The sequence below is a fragment of the Podarcis filfolensis genome, assembly GCF_964270895.1.
Source record: "Podarcis filfolensis genome assembly, chromosome: 16".
NCBI classification, from domain to species: Eukaryota; Metazoa; Chordata; class Lepidosauria; order Squamata; family Lacertidae; genus Podarcis; species Podarcis filfolensis.
This window is the reverse complement of record NC_139620.1, coordinates 38,019,474-38,040,524: the sequence shown is the minus strand read 5'-3', so window position 1 is coordinate 38,040,524 and position 21,051 is coordinate 38,019,474. Positions and strand designations below refer to the sequence as shown.

The 21,051-nt window shown below is 43.4% G+C and overlaps 1 protein-coding gene and 1 long non-coding RNA gene across 9 annotated transcripts in view; one reads left to right on the top strand and one right to left on the bottom strand.

The window, feature by feature from the left end:
* LOC310751447 overlaps positions 1–21,051 on the top strand; it is a 120,777-nt gene that overhangs the window by 24,995 nt on the left and 74,731 nt on the right. The window lies entirely within an intron of this gene.
* PITPNM2 (phosphatidylinositol transfer protein membrane associated 2) overlaps positions 1–21,051 on the bottom strand; it is a 206,771-nt gene that overhangs the window by 152,863 nt on the left and 32,857 nt on the right. For all 8 annotated transcript variants that reach the window (XM_083589728.1, XM_083589722.1, XM_083589729.1 and 5 more), the window contains exon 2: positions 20,865–20,967. The gene's annotated coding sequence lies outside the window, so the exon portion shown is untranslated. The remainder of the gene's footprint in view (positions 1–20,864; positions 20,968–21,051) is intronic.

Here is a 21,051-nt window from a genome sequence, read left to right as displayed (position 1 = left end):
GCTGCCTTGTATAATACAGTACAGGCCAACTGCACTTTGATGATGCAAATGAACCAACAAATCACAATTTGGGGTGTTGGCACCCTTGGAGACTATCATTTGGGGGTTCATGGGGAAGGCAGGGAACGAGTGAAGCCAACCATGATCTGCCTGGATGACAGAAACAGAAATCATAGTTTGGAGTATAGACACCTGAACTAAAAGTACTGGATTAGGATTTGAATTCAATCAATGTAAATGCAACACTTGTAATTTTTTACCTCCTCACACCTAAAGCAGTTTTACAACTAAAATGAATTACACTAAAGTTCCTAGCTCACTTGACTACCAGTATCTGCACTAATGGTTGTTGCATGGGGGGGGGGCGCAATTAAACATCTGTAAACACTTTTCCTTCACTGGAAATGATTCTTGTCAGAGCTTACCAGACAGAAAGGATCTTTATTTACAATAAAAAACAGAAAGAATTAATGAACTGTTCAATAATAAATTTAGCTCAGTATTCTGAAAAAGCTGAGGGTCGGGGCTTGTCCAATATGGTAGGATACTGCTTAAATATTAAATGCCTAGCAGTGCAAAAATTGTCCTAGGCCAGCAGGACACGGTGCCACCTGCAAGCATGTACACCAAGCTGAGCAGCATGATATGTGTGTGAAAGATTTCAGATCTGCCAATTCCTTCAGAAGCTGCAAACCCGAGTGGGTGACTGTTAGCATGAGTTGTGCCATCTGCAGCTAAGATTAGGGCTAGCAAGATGCAGGGAGGTGTAACATCTTCAACAGCCTGTGCATGGCTCAGAACATCTTCAGCCCAAATGTGCTGCTAATTACAATAGGTTGGGGAAGGGGGGGGATATATATAACCAGATCAACAACACGCAGATGGTCTTCCCCCTCTACCTCCGTCAGATGTGGCAGTGCAGCTATATTCATCTTCTCCATCCTCCAGAAGTGACAGCTCTGAACCCAAAAATTCTCTTACATGCATGGGCAATTTAAAAATGACATTTTGGAACACGGGGCCTGTGTTTTAAAGTTTCATCAGAGGCAGGGTTCTGAGCCCAAACTCCCCACCCCACCCCTCACCTCTGGGCCACAGCAAGCCCTGCTGCAGACGCAAGATCGGATCTCTGCAAATGGTGATTTGCATTGGATGGGGGCTGGAAGAGGTCTGTCCTTTCACACATACGTGTGCACATGCACACACACACACACACACACACTGCAATGCCACTCTGTGAATGCCAATCCCAAAGCAGCATATTGTTTATTATTATTATTATTACTACTAAGAACATCAGAAGAGCTTGCTGGATCAAGCCACTGGCCCCTCATAGTGCAGTGTCATGTTCTCACAGCGGCTGTTGAGATGCCTCTGAGAAGCCTGAAAGCAGAAACTGAGCAGAACAGCCTCTCTACCCTCTTGGGATTCTCAGCATTCAGAGGCACTGTCATCCTCATCTAGTCGATTATAGGCTACTTGTAACACAGAAATTTCAAAATGGTTTACGGGAAGGAAATTTAAAATACACGGAGATGCAATAACCACGATTTCAGATAATTTACATTAAGGTAAATCTAATCATATAAATACACAATAACCATAATAACACATGGTTAGTGAAAACTATTAGGCAGCATGATACAAACTTCCAACCAACATAAAACCCACTATTCACACAACCACCCATCTCACCATCCCACATGACCACCGCATTCGCCACTTCATACTAAGAGTAGACAAATTGACATTAATGGACATAAATAACTTAGGTCTGTTTCAGAATAAATGTTAGTTGGACACAATAATAATAATAATAATAATAATAATAATAATAATAATAATAATAATTTATTATTTATACCCCGCCCATCTGGCTGGGCCTCCCCAGCCACTCTGGGCGGCTTCCATAAAAACCAAAAATACAATAAAATATCACAGATTAAAAACTTCCCTGAACAGGGCTGCCTTAAGATGTCTTCTGAATGTCACGTAGTTGTTTATCGCTTTGACATCTGCTGGAAGGGCGTTCCACAGGGCGGGTGCCACTACCGAGAAGGCCCTCTGCCTGGTTCCCTGTAGCTTTGCTTCTCGCAATGAGGGAACCGCCAGAAGGCCCTCGGCGCTGGACCTCAGCGTCCGGGCAGAATGATGGGGGTGGAGACGCTCCTTCAGGTATACTGGACCGAGGCCGTTTAGGGCTTTAAAGGTCAGCACCAAGACTTTGAATTGTGCTCGGAAACGTACTGGGAGCCAATGTAGGTCTTTCAAGACCGGTGTTATATGGTCTCGGCGGCCGCCCCCAGTCACCAGTCTAGCTGCCGCATTCTGGATTAGTTGTAGTTTCCGAGTCACCTTCAAAGGTAGCCCCACGTAGAGTGCATTGCAGTAGTCCAAGCGGGAGATAACCAGAGCATGCACCACTCTGGCGAGACAGTCCGCAGGCAGATAGGGTCTCAGCCTACGTACCAGATGGAGCTGGTAAACAGCTGCCCTGGACACAGATTTGACCTGTGCCTCCATGGACAGCTGTGAGTCCAAAATGACTCACAGGCTGCGCACCTGGTCCTTCAGGGGCACAGTTACCCCATTCAGGACCAGGGAATCCTCCACACCTGCCCGCCTCCTGTCCCCCAAAAACAGTACTTCTGTCTTGTCAGGATTCAACCTCAATCTGTTAGCCGCCATCCATCCTCCAACCGCTTCCAGACACTCACACAGGACCTTCACCGCCCTCACTGGTTCTGATTTAAAAGAGAGGTAGAGCTGGGTATCATCCGCATACTGATACTGATACAACCCAGTACCTCTACCTCCCACTCTTACTCAACAATACTGAAACCCACATATGGTCACGACACCCTTACGTCCTTCTTGGGCGGGATCACTGTCAAGCCTATTCTCCATACTGATGCAGCACTAAGGCCCTGCCCCTGTCCCTCTCTCATGGATAGCATTAAGCATGATTGGCACTGAATCAAACGCCACTGGAAATGCAAAAAGGGAAGAGAGAGGGCGATGTGTGGCTCAGAGAGGTGCAGGGGTGTGCATTCCCAAGGTTACAAGTTAGTATTTTCCGAAAGCTGGCATAACTTCTGCACCCGACCCCACTGAAGCAGAGAGCAAGCCTTTAGTGATAAAATTCCTAAAATTCTGGAGGAAATATACATAAAATTCAAGGAACAATATATATAAAACCATGAGCAATTACATCCTCTCAATAGGATATGCATTATTAATATCAAATTGTTCCAGAATGAGAATGAAACTTTTAATTAAAGAATTTCCTAGTGCAATTAAAAAACAGGGATGGGGAGGACAAAGTAAAAAAATTTAAAGGGGGAACAGGAAAAGAGTAGCAAAACTGGAACATAAGAATGAAAAATTCAAGTATATGGGAAGGTTATTTTACCCGGGTGGTGGTGTTGTTTTAAACCTCCCTCTTTAAATAAGGAATGATTGATTTTACAGATGTTATTTTAGAACGTGCCAATGTCATGCATGGCGCTGTGCAGTACAAGCACAAAAAGACACAGAGTTCTGCCCCAAGCAGCTTACAGTTTAAAGTCAAGAGAGACCAAAGGGCATTGAGATGGATCTAAGTGTTTCCACTTGAAAGTGAAACACAGGAGAGGCCTGCTAGCCAGCAGAAGAGAGAAGGAGAGGGTCAAAACATTTCTGCTAGGCCTGGTCAATCCCAAGGCTTCCTGTTGTCAGCTCATCCCTGGGAAAGGATTCCCTTCAGTGCCTGAAAAGGTCCTGAGCACACGCACTCTCACATCTCTTCCAGACAGCTTGCGTATTGGGCATTCATCCTGATTTGTTTCCAGTGAAGTTAGACAACGAAGTGTCAAGCAATTGTTACCCCACACTTTCCAATGCAAGTTCCCATCACTTTCTTTATCACAAAAACTCCCACCTTTATGCATGTTTTATTTTTTATTTATTTATTTATACCCTGCCTTTTTCCCCCTGACAGGACTCAAGGCGACCTACAGATGAAAATAAGAACCACTAAAACGTAGAAAAAACAATCATTTAAAAAACAACTAAACTTTGATGGAATTAAAACTATACATGTGTACCCTGTGTCCATGGGGCCTCTTTTAAAGGACTCACCCTGTATAAAATCTATTAAAACCATATCAATAATGACAATAAAAACAGCCACATCACCAGCCCCTTCATTATAAGTAGTCAGTTCCCCAAAGCCTTTTGGAACAAGAAAGTTTGCATCTGTCAGCGGAAGGACAACAAGGAGGGAGCGAGTCTAGCTTCTCTAGGGTTTCAAAGTCTGGGAGCAGCCACCACAGAGAAGGCCCTCTCCTGTATCCCCACCAATTTGTGAGTTTGTGATTGAATCCCACCCAAAAACTGCAACAGTCTGGAAGTGCCCCCATGTGGGGACCATGGCATAAATGGAGGGGAGAGCAGAGAACAATCCCGTGATGAGGAACTTGTGGCCCTTCAGACGCTGTTGGACTTCAACTCCCATCAGCTCCAGCCAGCATGACTAAAGGTCAGGGATGTTGGGAGCTGAAGTAAATCAACATCTGGAGGGCCAAAAGCTCCCCAACCCTGGGAAAACCCTTCCACCTCCTGATAAAAGTGGTCCAACTCTACAGTTCTGTGATTCTAATGGCTGTGGCTCAGTGGTAAGGCATCTGCCTTGAATGCAGGAGGTCACAGATTCGGACCCCCCAAGTGCCCCTACTTTCCAGGGACAGTCCAGAATTTACAGAGGCCCTGCCAGTTTCTTATTTGATCCCAGAATGCCCCACTTTTCCTTAGGTTGTCCCTATTTTCATCAGAAAAATGTTGGAGAGTATGCAGATTCCTTCTCTGGCCCTTCTAGAGAGGGCTGGGAGAGATCCCTGCACGGTAGAGCTGCTGCCAGCCAGTGTAGCCAATACTGAGGTGGACAATAGTTTGACTCCGTATACGGCAACTTCCTCTGCTCCTATGAATTTAACGGGCTGTGTCGCTTGCCTCAGGCCATGAATTACAGAATGCTGAAGCCCCGACAGAGCGGGAGAGAATTAGACCCAAGAAGCAGTACTTCCTGCTCAAACAATGACAGCAGTCCAGCCTCCTTCTGTTGCTAATGGAACAGCGAGGTTAATGTCTTTACTCAGCAAAAAAAAACCTTGGTACATGCGACAGAAAGAGGGTGGGTGCAGGGACTGAGATCACGCTGGACAAGCTCCAACAACCACAGTTTGCAAACAAAAGAAGGAGAGACCTTTTTTGGGAGCCATCCAGAAGCAGATTGTGACCTTTAGCTGGGAGAAACGAAGCCTCGGAAGAGAGAGACAGGCAGCTGCTTGTCCTAAGGTGCGTATGAAACAGGCCTACGATTCTCACTCTGATCTTACCATGAAGCTAGCACCCCACAAGTGTGGGATTTGAACTCATTGGGTGGAGAATACAGCACCCCGAGAATGTCAGCTTCCACTTTCACTCAGCCCTAGAACTCCCTGGGTGACCTTGGCCTCCCACCCACATTGCTCAGCCAAGCCTACCTCACTCGGTGGGGGGTGTGGGTGGGAGAGAACCACATCCACAGCCCCAAACTGCTGGGAAAGAGGGCAGATAATAATAAAACAAATAGCTTTAAAATAGAAGTTTCATTAGGGTTAACATTAGGGTCACAGTCAAAAGTCACAATATGGCTTGGTTCATACAGCACAGTAGTACAAACCACGGCTTACTGGAAGAGTGTGAATGTGCAGGCGCCCAGAGAGAATCTCATGGCCGCTTTGCTGCTCCACGGCAAGAGCAGAATTGGAAGGGACCCAAGGGTCATCTAGTCCAACCCCCTGCAACGAACATGGTGGTAGCTGAGACTGTGAGTAAGGTGTCTCTGCCTTAACCATGATGTTAATCTGCAATAACACACAGTTTGGCTTACCACGGCATATGAGCCAGGCCTGTCACACAAGTAGGTTTCTAAGGCGCCAGGTGCACTATACACTTAAAGTAGCACCATGCCACTGTAAGCAATCATAGGAAAGAATTCTGGGAAGTGTAGTTTGTAAAGGACGCTGAGAGTTGCTAGGAGATCCCTATTCCCCTCACAGAACTACAATTCCCAAAGTTCCTTAGGAAGAGGGATTGGTTAGAATTGTAGAGGGGGATGTCTCCTAACAGCTCCCAGCACACTTTACATACCACAATCCCCAGGATTCCTTGGATAGTGCTGTGACTGTTTAAAGTGGTATAATCCTGCTTTATGTACAGTGCAGATGGGGGCTACAGCTCCTACCCATTGCACTATGCCACCCTCTCTACCACTAGCCGAAACACAAATGGGCAGCTTGTGCAGTCCATCGAGCCAAACTCACTTGTCTGTTTTATGCTCAGTCATGAAAATCTGCCTTTATTATCCCCAGTCACGATAACACAAACTGGTTGATTCAGCCCTTGGAAGCCTAACACCATCCATAGTTTGTCAGTGGCTTGGTGGGTCATAAATTGGGCAGGTCAGAACGAAATTTCAATCAAAGTAAAAACTGAGGCAGGCAGGTGTGCACCATCTCCACTCATACAGACTACAGTCTGAAACAATCCGCTCCCCACCAGACAGAAATAAAAAGCAATATTGTTTCTCTTGCTGTTTCCCCCCGCTTCCCATTAAAAGACTTTTATTGCTTCCTTTGCCCTCACAACCCCAACATCCTCATGGGAGTTCTACCCAGGCAACTGATGGAAAATCAGATATGCTTGAGGATGAAATTTGGACACGACACAGTTTTAAAAGAGTTTGGAAGTACAGGGGAGGGGGTGGCAACAGGGAGAAATAATTTAACCAACATTTATGTGATCGCTGTTTCTAAACAAAAAGTCTGAACATACTTATCTTTTATATTACAAAAAGGAAACTGGAGTAAGGATCTACCTCAAAATATCTGACATAAGAACATAGGAAGAGTGTGCAGGATCAGGCCAGTAGCCTATCTAGTCCAGGATCCTGTTCTCACACCAGCCAACGACATGCACCACTGAGAAGTCTGCAAGCAGGACTTCCCTGCATGTGAAGGCAGGCTCTGGCAGATGGAGCAGACGAGACCAAGAGTGGCTCCAATGGTCAAGAAGGCAGTTTCTGCATTTTCCGTAGAGGGAAGTGAGGGGCAGGTGGGGCTCATCAACCTGGGAAGGTACAGTGGTACCTCGGTTTTTGAATGTAATTCGTTCCATGAAGTCCGTTCGAGTTCCGAAACGTTCAAAAACCGAAAACTGAAAGCGGAAGCCTCAAAACGGAATATTCAAAACGGAAGTCACGTTTCCTGTTCGACTTCTGAGGTGTGTTCAAAAACTGAGGCATTTACTTCTGGGTTTTAGGTGTTCGAGTTCCGAAACGTTCGACTATGGAGGTGTTCTAGGAGAAGGAAAACTCTGATCCTAAACTTGGTGAAGAATTCGGCAGCCAAACTACTCACCGGGGCAAGACGGTTTGAGCATATAACACCAATCCTGACCCGACTTCACTGGCTGCCAATTAGTTTCCTAGCACAATTCAAAATGCTGGTTTTGACCTAGAAATCCTTAAACGGCTCAGGACCGCAGAACCTCAAGGACCACATCTCCCCGCATGAACTGACCCAGACCCTTCGATCATCATCGGAGGCCCTTCTTTGTGTGCCTCATCCATGAGAGGTCTGGAGGGCAGCAATATGAGAAGCGGCAGCACAGCACTTCCAAAGCAGTTTTGACCTACAGAGCCAAAGGTTGACATTGTTATGCATAAATGCTGCATTATAATTTTAAAAATATTGTTACTTTCCCCTAGTCTCTGGGAATAGAGAATGGGTTTCTTTAATGCCCATTAAATATATTTAGAGTGTAATTTAGCCCCATTATGGCTAATGGTAGTTTTGCTATTGACTTCAGTGGGAGGCAAATTACATTGTTTAGTCGTTAAAATTTTTATTTAAAGAGGTGAACTTATCTCCTCAGTCTGCTTGTGGACAGATATACTGTTGCTGGAACACAGGCAATAAATAATGCAAAGAAAATGCATTTTGACTAATTGCAGACACACACACAAATGTGTTTTTATGTGGAAAAAAATAAATCCACAAGCCCTGCTTATTTCAATTTTTATGCTGAAGTATCTTCTGCACATCTTGTAATTGTGGTCGGTGCTGTAGCAAAACAAGCCATGAGAGGATTGGAGAAGGAGATGGTTCACTGGTAGAAGCAGAAATGGGCTTAAATGGCAACAGCCAAAAGGGCAGCTGAATCCTGCAGTCGCCCCCTCACTGCTTTATTATATTCAATTTTGCAAAATTCACTTAATTTCCTTTTTAGATGAAGATGAGCAAGAATCTAAACGAGATTTTGGGTGCTTTCCTGCTCTTATAATGACTGCCTATTTAGCTTGGCTAGGATTCAAAAAACCTTGCTGCATGCCTCGTTTCAGTAACCAAATGGGATTGTTCTGTTTCTGATGCAGGAGTCCTGATTTGTGCTTAACATCTAAGAGAGACTTCACTCCTTCCCACTTCATAGAACCACTGAATTCTAGAGATGGAAGGAACCCCAAGTGCCATGTAGTCCAGCCCCTGCAATCCACATGTCACAGATACCATGAGCTTGTTCAGAAGCAATACCAAATTGAATTTTAGGACCATGTAAATGAGTCTTGGGCTGCTCCTTCCTACTAATCCTAAATTTAGAGAAAACCATATTTTACTGTTTGGTCTAGAGCAATCAAACCATGGTTTGCCAGGTACAAGCCACAGTTTGGCCATTTGAATGAAACAGCAAGCATTGTAAGCTGAAAAGGTTCCCGCAGCTCAGCTGACCTCCCTCGCCTCCGAAGTCCTCAGTGGGAGCTGCTGTCTAGCAGGCAGAGGCCAATGGGCAACATCTAGGAAGATTGGCAGCAGTTCTCCAGAGTTTCAGATAGGGACTCTTTCCTAGCCCGACCTAGTTCAAAAGCAACCCAGTGCAAGTAGATAAATAGGTACCACTGCAGCAGGAAGGTAAACAGCGTTTCCATGCACTCTGGTTTCCATCACAGTGTTCCATTGCGCCAGTAGCGGTTTAGTCCAGCTGGCCACATGACCTGGAAAGCTGTCTGTGGACAAACGCCGGCTCCCTCGGCCTGAAAGCGAGATGAGCGCCACAACTCCATAGTCACCTTTGACTGGACTGAACCGTCCAGGGGTCCTTTACCTTTTACCTTACCTAGAGATGCTGGGGATTGAACCTGGGACTGTTGCGTGCAAAGCACATGCTCTAGTACTTAGCTATGGCCCTTCTTTAAACACCACAGGAACACCATGTTACTTCTGTTCCCAATACAAGACTTAAATGTGATTTGTATTGCCAGGTTCTTTTGTAGACTAAATTTGTGGGGAACAGACCGGGGGTGGAAGTGACTTTAGTTACTGGGTAAACATGACTTTATCTAGAGATAATTTTAGGAGTAATGAATGGGGCTAACCAAAGCGTCATTGAATTGTCTTGGAGTTGGATGATCTGTTGAGAAATTAACTGAACTGAATAGGAATTGGTTTGGGATGATCTGGTATGGGGTGCAAGCAAATATAAATTCTACTATGGGGTAATTTTGAATGGGAAATTAGGTGGTTTGCCTTCTGACAGAGTCAGATTCTAAATTTGCCTGTATACATATTAATTGGCAAATGCATTTTTTTGCAAATTTATGACTATGGAATCATGCCACAAATCTTTTAAATACCAAGCTATGCCTCCGGCCTTCAGCAAACAGGTAGTGGGCACTCAAGAGCTAGCAGCTGATAAAAGTATTTTGCTTATGCATCATCCCCATTATTGTTTATATACAAGGTTCTTGTTCATTTTAAGATTTTCCTTAAAAATTAATGCCTCTTCTTCCTGCTGCTCAGCTACAGACATACAGTATTGAGGGATTGGGGATAATATTGCGCTCTTTCCTCTCATTCCATTTTTCATCTGCTGATGCAGACCTGCCTTATATTGTGTTTCCAAGAGTCTTTCAAAACCATTAGTGAGTCTCCTCAAAATTACTTTCCCCAAATGCTTTTCAGATGGCCTTGGTTTCCTACTTTAAGTGCACCTCTACTGTATGTTGTAACAATAATATATATAAAAACTGTAGATAATTTTAATGAAAGCAGCAAAATTAAATAAATGATGTGGATCTTGAAGTCCACAGAGACTGTCCAAATGGCTCGTTCAGGAAATTTATTTTCCTGAAAGCATCTGTGTGCTGGAAGAAAGTGAACAGATCTTTTATTTCTTTATTTTTAATAAGAATTTATTTAATCAAACAGCTTCCAGATGACTTAAAATGATGAATGCACAATTTTCAGGTTCTCCTTGCCTTAACAGAATTTAAAGAGTGGAATGCAAGAGGCGGGGAAATAGATGAGTGTCATTTTATTTGAACCTGATGGGCATGGGAGACTGAGGACCTCTCCTCTGAAATACCCATCACCATCAGGAATTAATTTATACACCACATAATGGTACTGGGGCCCAGTACTTGGAAGCCATGCCTTCTGACGGGAAACACTGACCCTTCAACACTGGTTGTCCAACTCAATCTTGTAGGCTGCTTCAGAAAAACTGTTTCATTCCAAAGCAAAGACCTGAAGCTCTGAAAGCAGGCCAGAGGGGTGAACCTGCATCCTGTGACAGCTGACTCAACTTGTTCATTTTTGTTTTCGTTTCGATGCCAAGAGTTCCCTTACAAATTAACCCTAACCCTTATTAATACTGGGGGGGGGGGGATTTTGAAACTGTAATGAGGTAGAAGGAAGTCAACAACACGATAAATTGAAAAAGGATTCAACCCAAAACGAAACTTACAATGTATAAAAAACACTAACATTGGTTTGAACTATATTAAGTATTACTTATCAATAAATAGGATTTTGAAACATTCTTGTTCACCCAAGAATCATCATCATCATCATCATCATCATTATTATTATTATTATTATTATTATTATTATTATTATTATTATTATTTTACTATCTTCATTTATTACTTGCCCTTCACCCTAAGGTCTCAGTGTGGGTTTCAGCAACGTTAAAAACTGTTTAAAAACTTACAAAAAAATACAACCACAAAAATAGGGTGGGCCCTAAAAATATATATCTCACGTGGCAAAGACCAGGGTAAAGAGGTGTGTCTTCAGCTGTATCACGAAGTTACCAGATGGGCAACTCTCTGGTAGGCAGAGGATTCCCAGTTTAGGTGCTGCCACAAAGAAGACTTTCCTCCAGATCACCCCCCCAAAAAAAACCCTTCTGAGGAAGGAAGAACTATCATGAGGGGCCCTCTTTGTCGATTTGAACACCCAAGAGAGTCTGTAGGGAAAGAGGCAGTCTCTCTCATGAGTTCATGTTCCTGGCAATACTGAAATTATTAGCTGTGAGGATATGCGACTCTTTTTAAACATTTCTTATATTCTTAATGTTTTAAATACATTGCTAATGTTTTTTCAAATGTTTTTGATCTTTTTGTTTATTTATTTGATCGTGTGGTTTTTGCTGCTTGGTGGTTTGCTGCCCTAGGCTCTTTTGGGGAGAAGGGCAGGATAGAAATTTTAAAAATAAAAATAAAATACCAGCTCCATACTTCTGGCACCTTCTGGAGCCCTGATAGAGTTTGCCATGGCACTGAGACCTGCCCTGGACCCTCTGTGCCAGGTCGCTGGGTCGAAGCTGCCATTTGAATTTTCCACACTCCTACCAGTGCATTCTTGTTCCGAGGCATCGTGAGAAAACATCATGGCAGCTCAGGCCCAGGTCTGTGGCATGAATTGCAAAGCTGCCAGATAAGCCCACTTGGACACAGCAGTGCGTGAGGAGAGGTAGAGGAGGAAGCCGCTTAGACAGCACTTTATTCCATTTTCATGATGCTTCCTTACATTATAATTTTCATGCTTTATGTGATCTTTCACACAACACAAGAAGCTCTGGTAATCCAGTGCAAGTTTAGCATTCATGGTCACACTGACTGCTTCAGGGGGGAAATCTGTATACCACCCCACCACGTGCCCCCCCCCCAATCACAGGGTGGTACTCCAGTATACAGCTCCTTCCTGCCATTTTCATGCGTGAATAATGGGGGAACAGGACCGCACGTGGGCATAAAGGGTTTGGGAGGGTGACATGCCTAGTGACATCTGCTGTTGTGTCACACCACACCCACTGGCCTGGGTGAAATTTAGCATGCCAAGGCAGTATAGCGAGCAAAAAGCCACGGTTCCATAGCAGCAGTGTAAAGGGAAGTATTATAACCAGGACAACTAACACAACAATCCCAACATCTGACTGTACCCCCCAAAAGAAAACTACCAGCCAAGATAAAACCCCAAAACAATTGGCAACTGGGAGCTCCATTTTCCTGTTCCCTCAACCAATATCAACATAGTGTCCATCTGAAGGTATCTCTGCATTTCAAACTAGTTTTTAAAACTGGCTTAGCTGGAAAGGCTTCATGGCTGTTCCCAAAGGAACACTGGGAACTGCAGATTTATTTATTGCTTGGGGTCTTGCGAATTCTCTGTTCATCATCCTTGCTTCCTTCAGAGGGGTTCAATTCTAAGGAATCAGGATTAGGGGAGGGTGGAGAAAGCCCAGACATTTAAACTACAGTGTGCTTGAAGCACCATGTAGAGACATATCCTAATCCTATCCCTGGTTAGAAACTAACTTTAAAATGTCAAAGTTTTCCCCTCCCCAAATAAACATTTTCTCATTTTAAAAGCAGTTGCTCTACCTTTCCTCCTTGCAACAAAATAGCTTATTTTCACCAATCATTCCCACTATTTTGAATTTTTGTTTATTTGATATATAGCCATCAGGGGTCAAACTGTTTCCGAAACCTGAAGGTAATCAATCCAAGAGTCTCCCATTTCCAGGAACCAAAAAAGGAGAAAGTCATGAATTTCTTTGAACTACGGAGGCCACATTAAGAAGTAAGCAAGAATGGCTTTGAGAGTTTCTATAGAAACAAAAGTTTGTTTTACTTACTTATTACACAGCTTACGGTTAAAAAAATACTCCAAGCGGTTCACATGAAAACAATAAAAGTACTGCTCTCAATAAAATGTTGACAAGCTGGAAGGTGTGCAGAGGAGGGGGGCAACCAAGCTGATTAAGGCTCTGGAAATCAAGCCTTATGAGGAATGGTCGAAGGCACTGGGTATGTTTAGCCTACAAAAGAGGAGACTGAGAAGAGATATGATAGCTATCTTCAAATATCTCAAGGGCCTTCACATGGAAGATGGAGCAAACTTGTTTTCTCCTGCTCTGGAGGATATGAATCTTACAAGAAAGGAGATTCTGACTAAATATACTGAAAAACATTCCAACAGTAAGAGCTGTTGGACAGTGGAACGGTCTCCCTTGGGAGGTTGTGAATTCTCCTTCCTTGGAGGTTTTCAAGCAGAGATTGGATGGCCATCTGTCATGGAGTCTTTAGCTGAGATTCCTACATTGCAGGGGGTTGGACTAGATGACCCTTGGATCCCTTCCAACTCTACCCTTCTATGATTCCTTAAAAAGAAGGGAACTGGTTCAGCAGCTAATGGGCAACCAGTGCAGATGTTTCAACACTGGTGTAATATGTTTGACTAAGGTTATCCACCGGGGCAAACAAGCCAGATACTGTCTCAAAACTAGATCTATCAGTTTAATCCTAGAGCATATGCAGTTGAACTGCTGCCATCTTTTCCTGCCCTCAAAACCGGTGGCCAGGCATTAGTCAATATAAAACCTCTGGGTTCAGGGCGATGGTTTTTCCCAAGAGTGGCTACATCACCATATCCTTCAAGGCAACCGGGATCACATAACAAAACATTCACCTTACTCTGGCTCCATCCTATCAACCTTTCATGGCTGATTCAAATTAGCCAGGGTGGGCCTGGGTTGCCATTTCTCCCCTTTGGTCAACAACCAAGGACTACAGGGCAGACTTCTTTAGCTCATGCTGATAATAATCTTCTGTAATCTTTTTTTAAATTTCCAAATAAATTCTGATTTTTATTAAGGAGAAGGATTGCATTCTGGAGGAATTATAATAACAGTTTGGATTTTCTCCCAAAATTATTCCCCCCACCCCCTGAAAAATCTGTGGGCTACCAGTGAGAAACAGGATGCTGGACAGGATCAAAGTTAGCTCAGACTTCCAGGTTGGCGCCTCCGGACAATGGCGGAATTCCTCTGATCGGGAGGAATTCGCTTCGTGGAAATTAGGGTCTGACCGCCACGGCAAAGGCGGGGACCCATAAAAATCACAGGCGGGAGAAGCCTGTGAACGTGGGATTCGGCTGGCACCTTTTGCGCCTCCCCTACTCGCGGGGAAACCCGGTTTCGGGGATCTGGAGCTACGTGGGGTGAGTGGCGCGGTGCTTTCAATCAACTGCTTTTTTTATGAAGTGAAGCCGCATTGCTGTTGCTGGAGAGCGCTGATTTTTTCCTGTGGACAATTTGATTTTAAAACAACTACCCGTGAGTAGAACGGAAAATTGGATTTTTAAACGTCTAAATTTGGCACCGAAACGGGGAGGTTTCAAACAGGAAGTCCGCCTTCCCCTTTTGTAAATAGACTGAAGCAAAGAGGCTGCAAGCTAAAGTCTTGGAAAGCCTTTCGTAAAGGATTAAACTTCCATCGGTTAAAATTATTAAACCCCCATGGAAGCAGGAGAAGAGGGGGAAAATTTCTGAACCTGGAAACGGGCTGCCAGTAAGACACGTTTTGGGAATGCTTATTGACTGTGAATAGAACGTTCGTTGACAGCTAGTTAAATAAGAGAAATATATTGTTTCCATTGTCACCTTCTGCGCTTAAAAAGGAGTAAAAGTAACTGAAAATTGAAACTAACTTTATTGTTTGAATTGTGCTTAAAAGGATTGATACAAATAGAAATTGTTTCCCCCTAGAGGAAGCCTTTGAAATTGTTACATGAGCTGAGCTGGGGGAATTCTCCAGCTGCAAGATAAAATACTGTGAGAATCTGGGATTGACCTTGGAGTGCTAAGAATGTTGACAGAAGAAGCCTTAGTGGTTGCATTATGTAAGATAAATAACTCACTGGAACAGCTCCATAAGAAGATGGATGTTATGACTATAAAAATTGAGAATTTGGGACAAAAAGTGACCAACTTGGGACAAAAAGGGAACATTACTACAGAAACTACTCAGGAATTGATACAGGGATCTACTTTGACAGGGCAAATTGTGGAGAAGGCTGGGGAGAAAGTCATAGTTGATGAACCTAGAGTGGCACAGGTGGAGAGGGAGAGAGCCCCAGCGTTGCAGATGCAATTTGATGATTATAAGTTGATGCTATTTGTGAGTGAATTTAGAGAAAGTCAGATTTTGAGGATTGGAGCCCTGCTTGGACTGGAGAAGGAAAGTTGGATAGATCCCTTTATGCAGGGATTTATTGACCTTTGGGACCTGGACTTGGGTCAGGAGGAGACTGGAGTTGTGGGGACCTCCAGATTTGGAGGAACTTTGAAATATGTCCTGAAATATATTTTGAATTTTAGTTTTAATTATGGAGAGCTGGCTGACCCGTCGAGAAGGAATAAAAACATTGCTAGGTGGGAATTTCCCCGAGATCTACTCTTCAGCTTCAAAGGAAGGAAAATAAGAACAAGATCAGAAGAAGACAAAGTAAAGTGTATGTATAAATATGAAGAAGACTCGCAGAAGGGACTTGGAAAAGAGTTAAGAGCCTCGGACAGAAGATCACCAGGTTGATGGACTATATGGAATTGACGGAAAAGACTGGCAGAATCTGAGACCAGGGAGAACAGACGGCGGAAGAACATTGGAAAAAGTTTAAAGTTTATATATAGAAATAATGTACTATTAATGAGTGTTAGAAAAATGATGGAATGGAATTATATGACTTTAGTAGAAATGTTATAATGAATTAAGTATAAATAAGTACTATAGTGTTAATGGAAAATAAGGTTAAAATATGTTAAGATGTGTTAAGATAAATTATAGAACAAAAATTGAGAAAGATGGAAAGGATTTGCTGAAATAGCTAACTGAACTAGAATACAAAAAAGGGAGGTGTGAGGAGGTCGATGAAACAAGTAAATGAAAGACAAAGATATGGAAACATTGGATGTGTTTTTAATTGTTTTTGTTTTTGCTTTTGTTTTGCTGTATGGTTTTTTTGTTTTTTTATGTATTGTAATGTATTGTTTTGTTTTGTTTAACTTTTCTCTTTTTTTCTTCTTTCTGTAATCTTTAAACTTTTAATAAATATTATTTTTTTAAAAAAGGATCAAAGTTAGCTCACCTGTGGCCAACCAGAAGTTGTCGGACTACAATGCCTATTGTCCCTGATCAGTACCCATGCAACAACTCAATCTGGATGCTACTAAAACATGAATGATTATAAGTAGACCTGTAATTGACAAGGAGACCCCAAAAATTATTTTGTAATTTAGAAGACTATCCTTTTCATTTGCAGACAACTGAAGTACCACAACTTAGCTTGTTGCAGGCTGGCTCGATTAGAAGAAAATGATGTGCACTAGCAACTTTGTAGACTTATGTACTTTTCAAATTCAACTGGTTGTTTTATTTAAAACAAAATTTTCACAAACTTTATGAGTCTGTAGCTATTGTTCTTTTAAAGCCCTATAAGGGTAGAACCATCCCAGCGCTAATTTTCCACAATACTGAGAGACATTTTTCCTTCACAACAACCAAAAACTGTTTTGTTTACATTCCTCCCCCCACCCCCTTTCTTGGAGACGCCACATCACAAGAGCGGCAGGACGTGTGACCCGGCCAAGATATTATTTACAACACAGCAAACCGCAAGGGAAGGAGCTGTCCAAGTTTTCCTGCTGGATCAGGAATAGCAAGAGAGAACGTGCTCTTACATCCGGAGGCCGTGATATTTTACACATTGCTGGGAGGGGGGATGGAGGGGCACTCCGTGGTGATGTCAGAGCCCAGGGCTCTCTTCTGCTCAGTTACATAACCCTTATGAGAGTGACTTTGGAGTTTATGCTTTTCACAAAAGCCCTTTTTAGGACAATGCCTGGAACTTCCCAAAGAGTTGTCAGAATTGTGTTGCTTACCTCAAAGGCTAGTGAAGGTATCGGTAGCTTTCTGTTTCCAGGTGATTCAAAAAGACATGTCAATGCTCTTGGTATGTGAGATTTGAGTGCAGCTGGCTTTTATTGTCAGGCAGAGGACCAGAGTGAAGGCATCCGCATTCTGGTCCACCGCCTAAGTTCCACCTCCCTTGCCTGCCCCTGACTGGGCAGTTCAGATTTTGGTGCTGGTGGGCTATCCCACCATCCACAGTGGTCAGCCAGGGGAGGACCCAAGGGCCAGCCGGGACGGGGAGCCTTTTGGCCCCCGGGGAAAGAGGGAAAGCCCGCAACAGGCCACAACCACCACCCACCCTGGAGTCAGGGAAGGAGCCATTACATACCTGGGAGAATGTAGTTATGAACTACCAAGTCACCAAATTCAGTGAGTCAGATGGCCACAAGTACCAATATGACACTTTCCAAACCAGCAGAGTCAGATTGTTGGCCTCAAAGTCTCTTGCCAAATCTGTGTGAATGGGTAATCTGCTGATATCCTCCCTAATGCTTATATATAAACCAAAAGGTTAAAAAAAGGCACGGCTTGCCTAATGTGCATGTGAGATACAATTTAGAGTTGGATAAGGTTCAGAAAAGGGCAACTGAAATGATCAGGGGAATGGAGTGGCTCTCCTATAATATTAATATTTTACTGAAATAATTTAAATTATAAAGAAATACAGGGGAGAAAGGGGGAAGTGAGAAAAAAAAGAACGAAGGTGTGTGTGTGTGTGTGTGCGCGCGCACACACACACACACACACACAAAAACACACACAATGTAATATCTTCCCATACATTCTAATATGAATTGATACAGTGTTATTAACCTAATATGTATGTAAAGTTAAAGGGTAAAGGGACCCCTGACCATTAGGTCCAGTCGTGACCGACTGTGGGGTTGCGGTGCTCATCTCGCTTTATTGGCCAAGGGAGCTGGCGTACAGCTTCCAGGTCATGTGGCCAGTATGACTAAGCCACTTCTGGTGAACCAGAACAGCACACGGAAACGCCGTTTACCTTCCCGCCAGAGTGGTACCTCTTTATCTACTTGCACTTTGACGTGCTTTCGAGCTGCTTAGCTTGGCAGGAGCAGGGACCAAGCAACGGGAGCTCACCCCGTCGTGGGGATTTGAACCGCCGACCTTCTGATCGGCAAGTCCTAGGCTCTGTGGTTTAACCCACAGCGCCACCCGCGTCCCAATATGTATGTAGATAGATATTAATATCCTACTACTTTCTGTATAAACTCATTGCAAATGTTGTCATATTTATCCAAACAAAGTCTACATCTGTAAGCGGTCCATTCCTAAGTTGCAAGTGTTGTCATATTGTCAATCCATTGATTAAAGGGTATCATATCTTTAGTCTTCCAGTTCATCAGTATGGCCACCATTAGGGCACATAGATAAGTGCCAATTTTGATGGATGGCTGTGTTTTGGTTCTCATATTGTTTCAGAAAGGGTCAATTTGATAAATTCAGCTTTCAAAGAAAACTGAATCAAATTTATCCCCATCTCTAATCATTGTGAGCAACTGAATCCTGTCATGACTATCTTTTGCAAAATCACCAGAACTTCTCACAGCATACAGATCTGTTTGGGAAATGGAGCTTCAAGGTTTAGAAGAAGAAGGAAACAGGTCCTTTGGGAATCTTCTTCTTAGTACTAGTCCAGACGGGGCAAAATGTTTTTTCTAATGCTTAGTTGTATAACCATTTCTATAGTGCATTTGTTCTCTCCTATGGACAACTCACTACAAGCATGGCAGACATTTCAGGCATCTGCTTTCAAAGACAGAAGAGAATCCCAGATTAAAAGCAAAAGAATAAATTTAAAACCAGCAAAGTTAGTTGGAGCCTTCTGTTGATAACAGGAAGTACACAGTCAGTCAACTCTGTGCTGGGAGCCCACAGGCATCAACCCACTCTTTCCTCCTTAGTTCTACCCATGAGGTGCCTGAATCATGTGCAGAGCTAGGAGTTTTCACTAGAAAGGAGACAGATAAGGAAGCAACCCCAAACTAACCACATTCAGGAGATATATTTAGACCTACAGTACTTCACATGTTGGTGGAATGGCAGAAAGAGCCACTTCGTCCACAGAGTTCAGACATTTGTAGAGAGGTTCAGACAAACTGAGAGATTCCTTCTGCCCTGGGTGCTGCTGGCCTCCAGCAGAGGGGTAACATAGAGGTGGCAAGGAATTGTGCCGTCCATCCCCCCTGAGGTTTCCTTTCTATGGATGTTACAGGGTTGCTGTGGGGCTGGGCCATGGAGAAGCGCCTGCCAAGGCTCTCTGGGACTGTATGAATGCTGGACCTTGTAAGAGGGAATGAATCGTGTAAGTAATTCCATCCCATTTCAGTCTCAAAGGCACTCAGTTTTATGTCCTTTCCATCCAAAACTATCCTCTGCATTTGTTAATTTTTTTGGAAGACGCACCTGAAAAGTCCACATCTGAATTGTACATGTATTTTATGTAAATGCACGTTTAAAACATGGAACACGCCCCAAAATACACATCTTTCATGTATAATACATATTTATGTGCAGACTTCTTGTGCACTGAAGCTGCATCACAAAACCCAAAGAAGTTTGCAGTGCAGAGGTAGTTGCTGTGTTGCGATTTGCACGTTTGGGGGGGGGGGTGTCTGATCAAATCAGCCTGCTGTGAAAAGCAGATCAAATTCTTCCTCCCTCTCTCCCTCCTTAGGAAGTGTTGCTAGAACCTTCTAGCTCTTCTATTATTCCCAGTGAAATCTCAGAAGCCCTGGAGTGGCAGAGGAGGTTAGGGAAGATGGATGGATAGGAATTCCTGCATAAAGGTAACTAACTATGTGCTGTATGGATCTTTGTCCCCTGCCACAATTAGCAGAAACAAAACAAGATATACAAATAACATTTTCATGAATTATAATCAATTGTATTTATTTAAATGTATTTGCTTATTCTGTTTTTTTGGTCTCTTTTCTCACAGAGCAACCCAAAGTGACTTACACTGAAACCAAATGAGAACCAACAAAGTTCTAAAAACACAGCCGAACAGATCAGGACTTACAGATCCTATCACACTAAACGAGGCCCCAGTGTCACCTTTCAAATTAAGGTCTAAAAGCCCCGATAGAGAGAAAAGCCTTTGCCTGGAACCTAAAAACAGCACCAGGCGTGCCTCCCTGGAAATAACATTCAACAAGCATGGCCCACTACTGAAAAGGCCCCATCTCAGTTGCATAATTCCACCTTTTTCCGCACTATACACAGCAGAATATTGTTTTCATACATGCAAGGCTGTCCATATGCTGCAATTCATGAGTGGAGGATCCAAAATGCGTTCCCAGAAGTTTCATGATGTAAAAGCTTTCGTTTTCATTCTTTTTTAAAAAAACGTTTCCCGCCCTTATGACTGTAAAAATATGAAAGCAGGTGGGCAATGCCTGCTGAGGTCTCAAAAGCCAGAAAGGTAGCCAAATGATCAGGGGGAGGGCCAACAAAAAATCTTTGTCACAATCTGTCCTGAGCTGCAAGCAGCAAAAGCTGAATAAATGACACAAGGAGAAATTATAAGTATTTTGTTTACCTTACCTGATTAATGCAGTCACAAAGTTCGTTTATCCTTGTAGCTGGGAGCAGAAAGTGCCCCCCCCCCAGCACAAACAATATGCAGCCAGAAATACAGCCTTGCTAGAATTTGGAGGGAGAGGGAAACAAAGGAATCAGATGGCAGAGGATGTGCAGCTTCTCTCTCTTGAGGTACGGCCACATAACTTACCTGGGGGGCACAAGACAACCACCTGATGTGTCCGTAGGCTGGAGGAGCTCAGGGCAGCATTGACAGTGGAGGATGACAGCACCAGTCCCTGAACATCAGTCTCCTAGAGGGAAGCCAAAGCAACATGGGCTTAACAAGCAAGCAGGAGGGAAATCAGGAGCAGGCAGCAAATGCATTGGCTAATCAC